Below are 13,626 nucleotides of genomic sequence, written 5' to 3' on the forward strand. Positions count from 1 at the left end.
CGGCGTTGGCATCCTTCATGCACCGAGCGGCAACCTGGCCGGCCCTCCCCAAACCGCGGCATCAGCGTGACTGCAGCTCTTCCTCGGAGTTCGGCTCTGCGGAAAGGCCGCCCAGGGATGGCATTCGTGTGAATATTGGGACAGCAGATGGGCCACGGGCAGCCTGGGCACGCAAAACCAAGGGCCGTGCATGGCAGCTGCTCCGCCCCGCCAGGCGAAAGGCCGAGGGGGGAATCGCAGTCGCAGGAATACAGCTGGAAGCTTGAGTGCTTTCCTGGGATCAGAAAATATTGACACGAGGTATTAAATAAATCAGTTGAAACCCCCAAGTGTATTCCCAGTGGGTTTTCATGCCTTTGTGATTGCTGTACTTAAATTACCAGGTATACCTCTCATTTTAGCAGACACTTTTACTAAGTTTTCAAATATTAATTAATTGTTATTTAGTTTCTTTTAAACTACTTGCTGCAGAGTGATAACAAAAATTTAGGACAACTTCGTTTCAAAACAGAACCAAACCAGGTAGGTTACTCTTAGAAAAGCTGAAAAAACTGAAATACTGGGAGCCAAGCAGCTTGCAAAAAGTGTGCTAGTTGGAGCTTTGAAACATGGACATAAACAAGAAGTTTTATGTGCCTTTCTTATATTACCAAGTAGTATATTTTAAAACTCTAGTTTGCCCTGGAGTTGTGAAAAACATTAAATATGTTGCCAGTTGGAAATGGGACTGTTCACTTTAAGTGTCACCTGTAAAATAAAAATTAAATAAAAAATCAAACTGAAAAGAGAAATTAATTAAATTGAAATAAGCCCAAGTGAAAAAGTGCAGTATCTGACCCAAATGAAAAAGCATAGGGCGAGAGCTTGTTTGCTGGAGACTTTTTGTCCTCTCTATGTAGCTTTATGTCCGACATTTCTAAATGGCAAAAATGCTTACAAGTTCTGGGTATTTTCAATTACTATTGTTAGGCAGAAAACCAGCTTCAGTTTCTTCAAACCTTATTTCATTGAATGTGTCTGAGTCATAGGAAAAGTCATTCCATCATGTCTAGAAACTGTTTTTACTCAGAGCACTTGTCAGGAAAGAAAATAAACAAGTATTAGTTCCTGCCACCATTCATTTCAGAACAGTTACAACCAATATAATTAGGTCTCAGATTTTTTTTTTTTTAAAGGTCTGAATGAAAAGATATAAGATTATATATGTCAGTTGCTGAACATTTGGCATGAACAGCTTTTCCAACACTTGCTCTGGTTATTATAAGGTTTGAGTTGTAAATGACTGCATTCAGCAGCAAACCTGTCAGGTTGGAGAGCTTTTCATTAAATGTTTGATCTAGAAATTTTTAATCAGTGCACAAATAAAACAAATTATTATAGCTCTACATCAGCTGCAGTACGTGTAATTGGGATGAACGGGGTGATGTAACTGGTGGGGAACAGCACAAGCATTCTTGACAGAAGGCCTGGAGCTACAGAACTTGTTACCACTGGAGATGAAACAGAGCCTAAGTCTTAACCTGTATCTTGAAAATGGTAAGATGCACCTATTAAAGACATCCCCAAATAACCCGGTGGTAAGTCATGTACCTTGCAGAGCTTTGCTGGAGGAGCTGGGAAGGGATCACCTTCTAGAATACCTTGTGTTTGTGTGGGGATGGAGTGTTTGCTGAAAGCACATGAGATTTTATTTATAAAAAGGAAAAACAAGCATTGTATATTCTGAAGCTTTTTACTGCTGTTCTCTGTCTTAAGTGAAGGATCTTTAGGAAGTTATCTAATGTAAACTATTTTGTGATTTTAGTACATTAATCAGGGGTAGTAGTTGTAACTGCTGAAATCAATGGACCTACGATGTCTTTGGTAGTTGAGATGTTGGAACAAGATATACCAATATTTTAGTTTAAAAACAGGAAGTTTTTAATCTTGTCTGGTTAATGAAATTTCTGAAAATACCAGCAATGAGGTGTTACAAGTAGACTAACAATGAAAAAGGTAGGTAATTCAGATTAAAAGCCAACACCGCGTAACAATCAGGTACATTTTTTAGGGTGATTTTGTTTATCATTTATATCTAGACTGAGACACAACATTTCTGGTTTTTAAGTTTTGTTTCCTGTCTTTGAAGAGTCAGACTCAGGGGTGAACTCTTATCCCCATCCAAATCACTAGAATTTTTACTGCTCTTTTCAGGGGAGCCACAACTTTGCTTTAAAATGTTAAAATTGGCAGCATCAAGGGATCCCAGTAATCTGTGTATCACAGGGGTTACTGTTGGATTTCTGCTGGGATGCCCATGCAAACCTTTGAGTGTTTTCATTTTCAATCACAGATATAGCAGAGGTAGAAAAACTTGGGCTCTGCTTCTGATTCAGAGCCTCACAACTCTGAAAGAACAGGAAGAGAAATATGTCTTGAAATTGCAGGATCTGTCATGGTTAAACACAGCCCTCGTGACAAAAACTCAGTGCAGAAACCAGATCTGGCTCTTGGTCTCTAGACACACGCATTGGCTAATGCTCACCACATGGGAAGGCACCAAAGGTAACTGAAAGCAATTTTTGGTCAATTTAATTTGGTCCCACATTTTAATTCTGTACAGCTGCCAGTCTTTGGTGGTGTCCCTCTGCAGGGAGAGGGACCTGGAGATGTTGGAGCACCAGCTATGAGGGCAGGAATGGTGCTGTTTTTAGGTGTCTTTGGAAAAATATGCCTTCAGTGCTTTATAGGATAAGGGGATTAAAAGGTTTTATTAATTTTTTTGATGGAAGCTGTTTTGGCTGTGGCTCCCTAAGCCACAGGCAGTTCCATGTATAGCTGGGCAGCCTCAGCTGGCTCTGCAGCCCCCAGCCCTGACAGAGGTGTTGTGTTTCCCTCCCACTGTGTCCTTCTGGACCACTGTAGGGACAGAAAATGTGACTAATAAAATCTGCCATCATCTTTAATCTTTACTTCCACTGTACCTTTAAAATAAAGTGTTTCTATCTTTCTTTTTTCCTTGCATTTTTTTTTTTTTAATTTGTGCCTTGCCTTTTGAACAGCAATTTATATCCTGTGTGCCTTATCTCAGGTAAGATAAAAATAGTGGCTTCACTCCATCAGTGTAATCAGTTGTGTTAATATCTCTGATTGTAGGCTTGGCTCAGAGCTTGCATTACCCCATTCAGGCTGTGTCTGTGCAGGTACAGTCTATAGATACCTTTAAAAACTACCACATGTTTTAAAAAAATCTGAATGATGAGACAGTAGTTTTAAAGAGTTCTAAAGTATTTTAGAACAAAAAAATTCAATGTTTTCCTTCAGATTACAAGTCTTTAAAACTTATAAGTTCAAATTGAACAGCTTAGTGTATTTTCTCTCATTTCTGTAGAACTTGCTAAACATGCTCTGACAGAGTACAAGCCAGTACTTATAGACACTGAGAAAAGTTCCCAGTTACAGCATAAAAATAATCATGTGTATGGTAAACAAGAATATTATTAGGTGCTAGAATTTGCTGCCTTTGAAGAAGGTTGATTTTGGTATGGCCAAGCACCTAATAATATCCCCTTTGGCTCTCATCAATTTATTTCTTCTCTGACTCCCTCCCCACATACTACATCTCATACTTTGCCTGTCTATTTTCTGCTCCACTTGCAAGATGAATGCTTCCAAAAGAAATTAAACTCCTTAGGAAGTGTTTAGCTCCTTGTTTCAAAGTTACTCTTTCTATTCTAGAAACACTCAACAGCAGCAGAGTTCTAGACAAACTTTCTCTTTGTTATTTCATTCCTGAGACATGGACAACCTTAGCATTTTTCTGTGCATGTAGTTTAGTAGCTCACAATATTTTACCATCTCTGTCATATCTGCTGTTCCCTGTGTGTCCTCCCCAGTGGGGAAAAGCTGGGATGTAAAGTCAGCAATTCATAGTAAAACTTGTATGAGAATTGCCACGTCTAGGATTTCAGCAAAAGTCTTTTTTTCCCCTTGCACTTCCAGCAGGCTTTTTGCCATCTCAGGGTTTTCCACAAACAAATTGATATCTCAATCAGTTGTGATTGCCTTCTTTTATTCTACTCTCCTGCACACAAATAAGCTGTTACATTTCTTTTTTTCACCTGGGTATTTTTGTTAAAGAAAACCAGCCCTATCACCGTCTGGCCATTTGATTTCCATTCTAGCCCTGTGATCTTTACAGCACTGTTTATTTCATGCTACCTTGTGCTGAGCGTCATCGGATCTTCTGGCAAGGGCTGTGTCGTTTTTCTTTCCTGACATTAGCTATTTATCTTTGCTACTGAAACAATACTTGAAACCCTTTAGAGGTACAGCTTCAGAAAAACAAGTTCTCTCTTCTTCCACGATGCAGCTTTATTTCCTAAAGGCATTTCTAGTAAACCTTGCTGTAGCTGAATGATTTTTAGTGGTGCTCTTTGCTTAAAGGACCTAGGTAATCCATTCTGGTGCATTCATCTTTTCTAGCAGCAGAGACTACAAAAAGCTGTTTTATTTCCCATTCTGATTTCTCTTCAAGCTTGGGTATGTCCACTCCAGCTGTACAAGTGGTGACAATAGATATTCTCTGTCTGGTTTGTATGGTGGTTATTAAGGTAAAATTGAAGTTAAGTGGGATTTTTTGAGCTAGAAGGATGATATTTATTTCTATGCTTCTCTATTACTTGCTTCTATAAACCTGCTGCCCAGCCATGCTTCCTCGTAATTTATTGACAGGGCCGTGTGAGACTTTTATGCTGACAAATATTCCAGGGATTCACTTTTATTCTTATGATTACAACTGAGATACATAACTTTCAGCAGAAGGAGTTAATTTACTGTCTCGTTTGGCATCAGGTAAGTCTTAATTTCAAGTTCTTGATTATTTACATAACATGGTAATTTGGTGGCTAGCACTGCTATTAGCTAAAAGTTAAGCTATGTCTGATTAAGGGTCTTATTTATGCCTTTGTGTAATATGCAAGAAAAGCCCCTCTTTGAAAATTTCACTGCATTTCATGTACCTTGTATTTTAGAAGATTTTAAAATTTGTTTGCCTTGAATATTGCAAATGTAACTGTCACATACATTGTGTTGCTTGATCTGTGAGGGGAGGGGAAGGAGAAGGGGAAATCAGGTCCAAAATGTGTACCATGTCTTTTGTCCTACTTCTCAATTTACTGCTGCTTTCATATGTCATTTCTTCTTTTTCACAGTACTATGCTGAGGATGGAGACAAACTTAATGCACTGTAAAATAAAATAAATTACCTCCAAATATTTATCTTATATTTTTGCATTATCATCTAAGATTAATGACTGTCTCCATTTCAAAAGTGAAAATATTTGAATGCTTCTCCCTTTTAAACAAGTAAGAAAACATGCAAAAAATTTGCATAATTAAAAAGTTAATAATTCAGAAAGATCTTAAATTTAAATCAATGTATTTTTTAATACCAAGTATTGAACATGCTTCAAAAATACAATCTGGAACTTACCTACATACTAATACAAGTCATAAATGTTTCCTCTAGGAGTAACTAGGAGAAGCATTAATCTCTAAATCTCAAGTCTCCAGAATATTTACAAACTACTGGAAGTATTTGACTGTAATTTTTTTCCAAATGTAGTAATACATTGGACCCTGTTACATTTTAATAATTGATTACAGACATGGGATGAAATGTTGGCCCCACTGAATCCATGGGATTTTTCCTCTTGACTTCAGTGAAGCCAGGGTTTTACCCATGGAGTTACATCAGTAAAACACAACAAACATGATTCTGTACTTCAGCTAAAATAAAATCCAGGGCATATTCTGTGTTGCAAGAATGAAAGCAAAGCTGTACCCTTTCTAAAAAAGGTTTTGTGCATCTATACAATTTTGACTAAATGAATGTTTTTGCACCTGTTGGGTTGAAAGCAATAAAAAGTAAACCTGCTGTCGTTGTTTTGGAATGTGTAGTTAATTTTATAATACATACCACAGTAGTTCATCCTAAATTAAAAAATTGCAAGTTTAATTTTTTTTTTTTTGTACACAAGTAATATAATCTCTAAGTCACATGTGAAAGTACCATGTAATTTATACAGTCATGATCTCAGCAGTATATTATGTAAGTTCTTAATGACAGATAAGGTTTAGTAGTGCAGATTGATTTTTGTTTTACTTGATGTGACTTTTGGTAATTTTCCTCTTGAAAAAAAGGTTTTACAATCTTTGGGTCACCATGGCTTTTTATTTCTTCCTGATTGTGCTGTTATTTACATGTGTCTAAACAAAATCATGCTAAAAAAATACTGACTTTCCTGACTGATGTTTGTGTGAAATGCTGGCAGTGCTGCATGGCAGCACTTTACTTCTATTTCTGCAATATCACAATTACAAATTTTGCAATTACATGGGAACAGCTGGGATTATCCCTCATCATCTCCTTCTCAGTTTTTCAGCTAGAAAATAATGCAAAAGTTTGATTTGCCCTGCAAAGCCTATCTAAGCAGACTATAGAGAGAACAGTTAGAGTGGTTATAAATCCACAAACTGTGAGAATCCCCATTACTACCCCTCTTCAGTGGGCTAGAAAATGAGTCTACACTGTTGCCACAGAGAACCTGCACATTCTCATGCAAAATATTTTCTTTCATTCTGTTCTCAGCAGCAAAACCCATGAAGTGAGTAATGTGAAGGTATGGATGAGACATATTTATAGCACTTTTAAAGGACGAGGAACACCTTTGTATCTCTGACATTCATGACATCCCCAAGAAGAGAACAAGTACAAGACAGTTTGTTAAAAAAACCCCCTACACTTCAAAGCTGTCTGTAAGATCTCTTTGTCACATAACCTCATTATTTTTATCTGTAATGTTATTTGATTCCCTTAATAATCATAGATTTGACCAAATGAGAGAGATAAGAATTTGTATTTTTTCCTTCTTGTTTAAATACAATTTCTAAATTAGGCTCTTGGAAACATACAAAGATGTTATATCTTTCAACTCCATTTTTTTTTTAAATCTCATTCTGTTCTAAGACTAAAATAACAACAACCCACCAACTATAAAACCAACAATCCAATAAACTATAACCAACAAAATTCCAGTCAGAGGCCAAAAATCTCCCTAAACCTCCATATTTGTCTAACTGGAGCTATAATACCTAAAAATTGTTTATCAAATCAGTCTTCCATATAATGCACTAAACAATTAAATTATTACTAGGAGTATTCAAAAAAGCACAGCATTAGAAATTGTAAAATCAATAAAAGAGAAGTCACACAGGATCTCTGTGGAAGAAATAGAATTTTGAATAATTTTGTTACCTCATCCCTAAAGACCATGAAATAATGGTGTCTGAGTATGAAGGAAACAAACTATTCTTTGAGTTGTTGTGAGTGTAGAAGGAAATTCCAAGTCTCTCTTTCTGGTGTCCTGGAACAGAACACGTGGCACACGGCTACAATGAAGAGAACATTCAGGTATATGGGATCTGACCTGCTTGGAGAACCACTGTGTACCATTGTCCACAAGACGTGAGGAGTAAAATGGCATTGTGTATCAGAGCTCAGAGAATATGTATGCCTTGAACAGGCATCAAGAACAAATGTACACTGAGATCAGCAGGAGAGGAGGTTGGTCAAACTTGCGTCCTGACATGCTGGCATCACTCATGAATGGAGTAGGAGAAATTATGAAAAAAGAAGAAAACAGTCTCTCTCTTGCAGTTCTGGGCCTTGTGTGCATCCTCATTATTGTCACCAGGTTGAGGAGGCCAGCACACACCTTTCTGCATGAATGAGCTTCCATTTGGGTCTTCTCCATGGGAAGGGTAGTGCCTCTCCATTATTCTACTCATTCTTTTTATGTGGCACAAGCATGACCTACAGCTAACCTTAACTTTACCAAGAGAAAGGAGAAACATGGAATAAAATTGATTTTAGGTAACTTAAGAAGTGTTTAAGTGTTACTTAAAGCTCAGTTAGATGCACCCAACCAACACATCTTAAAGAATGGTTACCTGTGGGTCTAGAACAAGCCTCTTTGCACCAGGTAGCTCTGTGGCTTCAGTAGTTAACACACATTGATTTTGTCCTACAGACACTCAGCAGTCCAGTTCAGACAGGGGAGTTTGGAGTTAAGTGCTTTGATGCTTCACAAGGCAGCTTTCCAGGAAGTGGAAAAGAAGTGGCCAGTTTCTGGGCTGTGGCTTCTGCAGCATAGATGAGGTGTAACACAGCTCCTGCTTGGCTCATCCAATTTCAAGTCACTTTGCCTTTGCAGATAAACTTTAGCAAAGAGAACATGAATTCCCTCTTAGATCCATTTTCTGTACTCACATAATATTGTAAAAACCAGGAGGTACTGCTAGGCATCTTTATTTCCAGAAGGGATAGAACTGTGGCAATTAGTATTGTTATGGGACAAAATGTGCTCTCATATAAATCCGTATTATTGATGTGTGTAGAAACTTCCCCTTGCAAAACATTTTCCTGCTTTGCCTCTAGTCCTACTGAGACCTGGATCCCTATTTTTGTCACCTGCTTAAAACACAAATGTCATTAAAAAGTGAGGCCTTCAGATGAATGGGTGAGGAGATGTACATAGAGCACAGAAATGCAGATGTGACTTTCTTGGCATCCCACAGGACTGTTTCACATCCCTGAGATGTATCACACTTCCTTTCCTCTCCAGTCCACTTGAGAAATGATACAGATGAACAGGAACAGTGTTTACTGTTTACATTTCAGCTAATAGAACTTTTCTTTTTAAAAAAATGTGTGATACTACTTAACTTCTGGTTAACTCTACTTATTCACCAGTTTCTGTCTCAGCTTTGAGATTAATCTGGTACTTCCGAGTCAGCTCCTGAAACCATAGAGAATACTTGGTTCCCTTCACTGATAGCCCATTCAGTCTGTTACTAAAATAAGGAGATGTGAGGTCTGAACAAAGATGTAATAATTAAGAAATCTAGCATTTCATAAAAACACCAGAATTACACTTGTTCAGGATATCACTAGGATTATCATATATTAAATAGCATAATTTGTACCTCCTTTTAAAATGCATTTTACTATCACCATGGATTAAAGTATATGTTGATATCTAGAAATCAATTTTTCCTCTTACCATTTTATTTCTTAGGCTTCACTTCTGTGTAACTAGTGCTGAACTACATTTTTTTGTGGATAGTTTCACATGATAAATGGAGAGCTCTGAAGTTCTATTAGCACATAAGGAGGTGAATAAATTACTGTTCGATTAGACTAAAAGATATTGCTGCAAAGTACTTGTAACAAGATAATTGCAAGTGCCAGAGCTGAGAGTAGCTCTCAACACTGGCAGCAGCTTAGTTAAACATGTGGTTAATGATGTTATAGGAAGAATGGGTATGTAAAATATTCAACTCTACCAGCAGTAAATACTCATTTTATTTGACAGCAATAGGGATTTACTGAGACTGATATTTGACATACAAAACTCCTATAATTATTTTAATATCTTTACTTCCCAATGATTTTAATGATATGACAAAGATTTTAGGTGTTTGCTGAAACAGCACTACTGTCATTTACTATCAGTCAAACAAAATGTCATTCTAACGCATTTAAGTTCAAATGTCTGAGTAGTTTTAATACCCATTAAACTATGTAAATTGTTGTAAAGAATGTGTCATTTTCAGGTTTTATACTTAGAGTCTAAAACTGACAAAAACCTGTATGTTAAACATTTGTTAGAATATACAATACAGAAAAGCATGTAAGTTGGGATTTTGCCACAAGAAGAAAGCAGGTTTATTAAAGCCTGAGTATACAACCAGAAAAGCAGTGTGTGACTTTGTACCTTTAAATTAGTTTATGAAAAAACAGGTAGTGCCTCATGGAGTTGATTGCTCAGTACTTTTCATTACAAGTTTCTTCAATCTCTTAAAAATATTGCCAAGTTTTGAACTATTCAGTATGGAGTTTTCCTGCCCTAGGCAGGAGTATTTTGGAAAGCTGCTTCCAAAATTCAATCACTCCTGAACAATATTCCATAAAAAGGAAGTAGGAACATTAACCTGTATTTCACAAGCTGGTGTTTCTTGTTTGGTGGTGTTTTGGTTTTTTTTTGGGGGGGGGTTTTTTGTTTGTTTTTTTTTTGTGTTGTTTTTTTTTTTTTTTTTTTTTTTAATATATAGTGGTTTTTGAGCAGGAACCTGAAGTTCTGCAGAATGATAATTTCGCTGTTCCAGGAGGTGCCTTTGATTAGCCTCTAAGATTTGGTCAAATTTGTCCCCTGCATTGAGCCTGTTCTCAAATTACGGCTTGTCAGCTGAGCTGTAACTGACTCTGCGTACATTCCTCATTTGCTGAGTGGAATATGCTAATTCAAACCACCTTTAGAGGAGTTCATATTAAAGAGCTGTTCTTCACAGTGACAGCACACAAGCAGACATCAGCTCAACATGAAAGTGGCAACTTTGGAGGCAGAGGAGTGTCTCTTTTAGTATCAACATCCCACGGTTTAAATCAAGAAAGAACTTGGCAATTACATTTTCTCAATGTCCCTTCTCTGCTCAGTGTTCTCAGGCTGAAGGCATCAACACATTTTCTTCTCTGTGAACCGCTCAACCAACGGGGATTAAAGTGAGCATAGAACAAAACAAAGCTGCATCTCAATGCTCCTTTTCACATCCCCATTCAGAGATCAGAGTGGTCGCCATAGAACAGAGAGAAGGTTGGTAACAGGCAAAAGAAAAATGGAAATAGATAAGTAAAGAGCTGGAAGAGGGAGGAGAGCAAAAGAATCTGAGGGTGGCAACTGAAATAGAAGTCGGGCAAGGGGGAAAGCAATAATATGTGACACATATTGCAGCAGATTTCAACCTCAGAGGAACCGTTGACATTATTATGTCATTCTGCCCCCCAGGACTCCAACTCATTTCAGGAGTCTTTCCTCGGGCCCTGAGACTCATATCAGGAACCCAAAACCTCTGCTGTCAGTGAAAACCAAGGTAAACACCTGTCAAAGTATTTGTCACCACTCTGTGTGAGGCAGACACTCACAGACGGCTGCCACAAGCTGCCTGTCTGTTTAAGTGGTAGAGATCTGTCCAAATATGTATGTGGCAAGTAAAACAATTGATCTGAAAAAAGTGGAGGTACTGTTCATCTTGCTTTTAGGATCTTTTTTTTCCCATAACTGAGTCTTACTACAGAGGTTGCTGGCGTATTTGGGCCCTGTTGTCCTCAACTGGCACCTGAATTCTCCATTGTCATTTACAGTTTGGTCTCATTGAGAAAACTGGAGAAAAGTCTCACTGCAATCCCAGGAAAACCCATCGATCAGCCACAGTGCCAGCTGCATGTCTGTGAAAGTGTGAGTACATAAATTGTACGATGAAACTTCAATGAGAGATGCAGAGCTGTTTCCTGCACTTAAATCTTTTTGCCATGGCCTTAAAAACTGCTGTGTTTGTGTGTGCTAAAACCCTTTCTGTGAGACAGAAATAACTGCAATTATTAATTTAGTCATCTGTGTAGTTTATAATTCCAGGACGTTTAGAGGTAAGGCACTTTGCACTTGATATGCAGTTTCCAAAGATAATACCTGACAAAACAAAGGCTTACAGTGACAGCATCATTGAACTTTATCCTAAGGAGTTAAATGAGTTCAAAACCTATCATCAGTCACTGATAGGATTTGCTTCTATCTGCTTAAATCCTGCATAAAGTGCCAGTGAATTGTTAAAAGCTGAAGATGATAATCAGACAGCCTAATAGAAACCTGTGAAAGAATGGTATTATTAGGAGTAAAGTGCTGTATTATTGCCATTTGTAAAGTATTCCCAATTTTGGCAGTACGTGTTGTATTACTCCTCTCTTAATGGAATATCGGAGAAAAACCAAACTGACCAAGCCATTGCAGATTCTGAGACCCTCAAAACACTGAGATTTCCTCATGAGACAATCCAGGCTTAGGTGCTAAAACACTGCATTAGAATTAAGTCATACCTCCTGGCATGAATCAGCTGCTAAATCCAGTTCAATCGTGTATCTTTGATACAAATCCCTCCTGGATAACTGCAGTGTGGAGTAAGGTGCCAAAGGAACCTCCAGACCCAGGTGCTAGAGGAACTGCTGAGGAGCAATAGGTTGAGAGTAAAAAAAAAACAGAAAAGGAGGCGCTGAAGTAGATACAGGGTAGAACAGTAACTTTGTCATCCGCAAGCGTCCCAGACGACGACTCAGAGACACTGCCAAATAGATGCAGAATGTTTAAATGTTCAAAAAGCAGTGAGACACTCGATTCTATCAGTTAAGATTCTTTGTGACTGCGCTGCTCCAGCGCCACTGGGGCTCCGCCGCGGCATCAAACCCTGCCAGGCGGACACCGGGCGCACCTGAGCAGGTGAAGAGCGGCGCAGCCTGGCACGGCTGCAGCTCGAGACGGAGCTTCCCTCCCTTCTCGGGCACCGCGTCACTCCTTAAACACTTTCTAGATAAAGAAACTCAAGCAAACAAAAATTCTCGAAAGAGTTCGGGGCTGCAGGACCCGAGTCCCCCTGCGGCTGTCACTCAGCAGAGGCTCCGCGCCTGCCGGAGCTCGGCACGCACAGGCACCGCTGTCCCCCGGCAGCCCCCGCCCGGCCCGGCTGCGCCCCGTCCCGCCCGGGCGCCGGTGCCGGAGCCCGCGGCCGCCCGGGACGCGGGGGGCGGGCCGCCCTTCCCGGCTGAGTCAGCCCCGCTCCGCCCCGGCCCCGCGGGGCGGGCCCGCCCGAGGCCGCGCCCCCGCCCCGCGCTGCCGGCCGCCCCCCCGCCCGGCACGGACCGCAATGATTTAGAAGTTCAGGAATCCCACGTGACGTCACGGAGGGTGATGTAATGCTTCTCTAAATAGAACGTATTGTAACCGTCCCTCAGTCCAACGTGGTTCCTCCGGCCGCGCTGCCGGTCCCGTCCCCGCCGCGCCGGGCGGTAAGTTCCTAAAAATACGGGGCTGCCCCGGGAAGGCGCCCGGCGCGGCGCGCCCCGCACGGAGCCCAGCGCAGCAGCGCCGGGTGCGCGGCTGGGAAGGGGCAGCCTGCGGCTGCAGGGGCTCTTCCCTCCGCCACCGCATCTGCTCCGGAGGCGGCAGCGCCGGTCTCCCTGGCGGGCGCGGAGTCCCGCCGCTCCCGCGTCCCCGCCGTGCTCGGGGAGAGGGGCGTGAGCGACCCCGAGTCCCGCGGAGGGTAGCGCAGGGCAGGGCAGGGCGGCGGGGGCGGCAGCGCACGGTCGCCGGGACGCGGGGAAGCCGGACTCCCCGTCCGCACTTCAGGGAGTTTGGGAAGTCTGCGCGCTGCTTCCCGGGACGGGACGGGATGGGATGGGATGGGATGAGACGGAGCGCAAGCAGCACCCCGCTGGTGCTGCCCCGAGCGGAGCGAGCGGGTGGGCAGCTCCCGGCGGAGCGACCGCGGAGTCCCCGCGCTCACGGCGGGCTGGACGGCTCCAGCCTCAGCGTAACCCGGCGGCACCCGGCGGTGACAGCTCGGCGGCGCGCTGCCCCGCCGTCCTCTCTCCCCGCCGCCCCCAAAACTTCTGCATAAGTTTCGCGGCGGCGGCCGTGCTTCCCTGCGAGCCGGGAGCAGCAGGCGGTGGCCGCGGAGCGGTGCGCGGGGTGCTGCGCG

General features: G+C 41.3%; 1 protein-coding gene across 9 annotated transcripts in view; it reads left to right on the forward strand.

Annotated features, from left to right (window-relative positions):
- The first annotated feature begins 12,788 nt into the window (after positions 1-12,788).
- Positions 12,789-13,626, forward strand: part of CREB5 (cAMP responsive element binding protein 5) — a 256,957-nt gene continuing 256,119 nt past the window's right edge. For 5 of the 9 annotated variants that reach the window (XM_085568538.1, XM_021538180.4, XM_021538183.4 and 2 more), the window contains exon 1: positions 12,796-12,934. The gene's annotated coding sequence lies outside the window, so the exon portion shown is untranslated. Of the gene's footprint in view, positions 12,935-13,626 lie in introns of all 9 variants that reach the window. The other 4 variants (XM_021538182.4, XR_014951836.1, XM_021538185.4 and 1 more) reach the window with 4 other exon arrangements.

The sequence above is a fragment of the Lonchura striata genome, chromosome 2 (genome assembly GCF_050655825.1).
Source record: "Lonchura striata isolate lonStrDom1 chromosome 2, ASM5065582v1, whole genome shotgun sequence".
Classification (NCBI taxonomy): domain Eukaryota; kingdom Metazoa; phylum Chordata; class Aves; order Passeriformes; family Estrildidae; genus Lonchura; species Lonchura striata.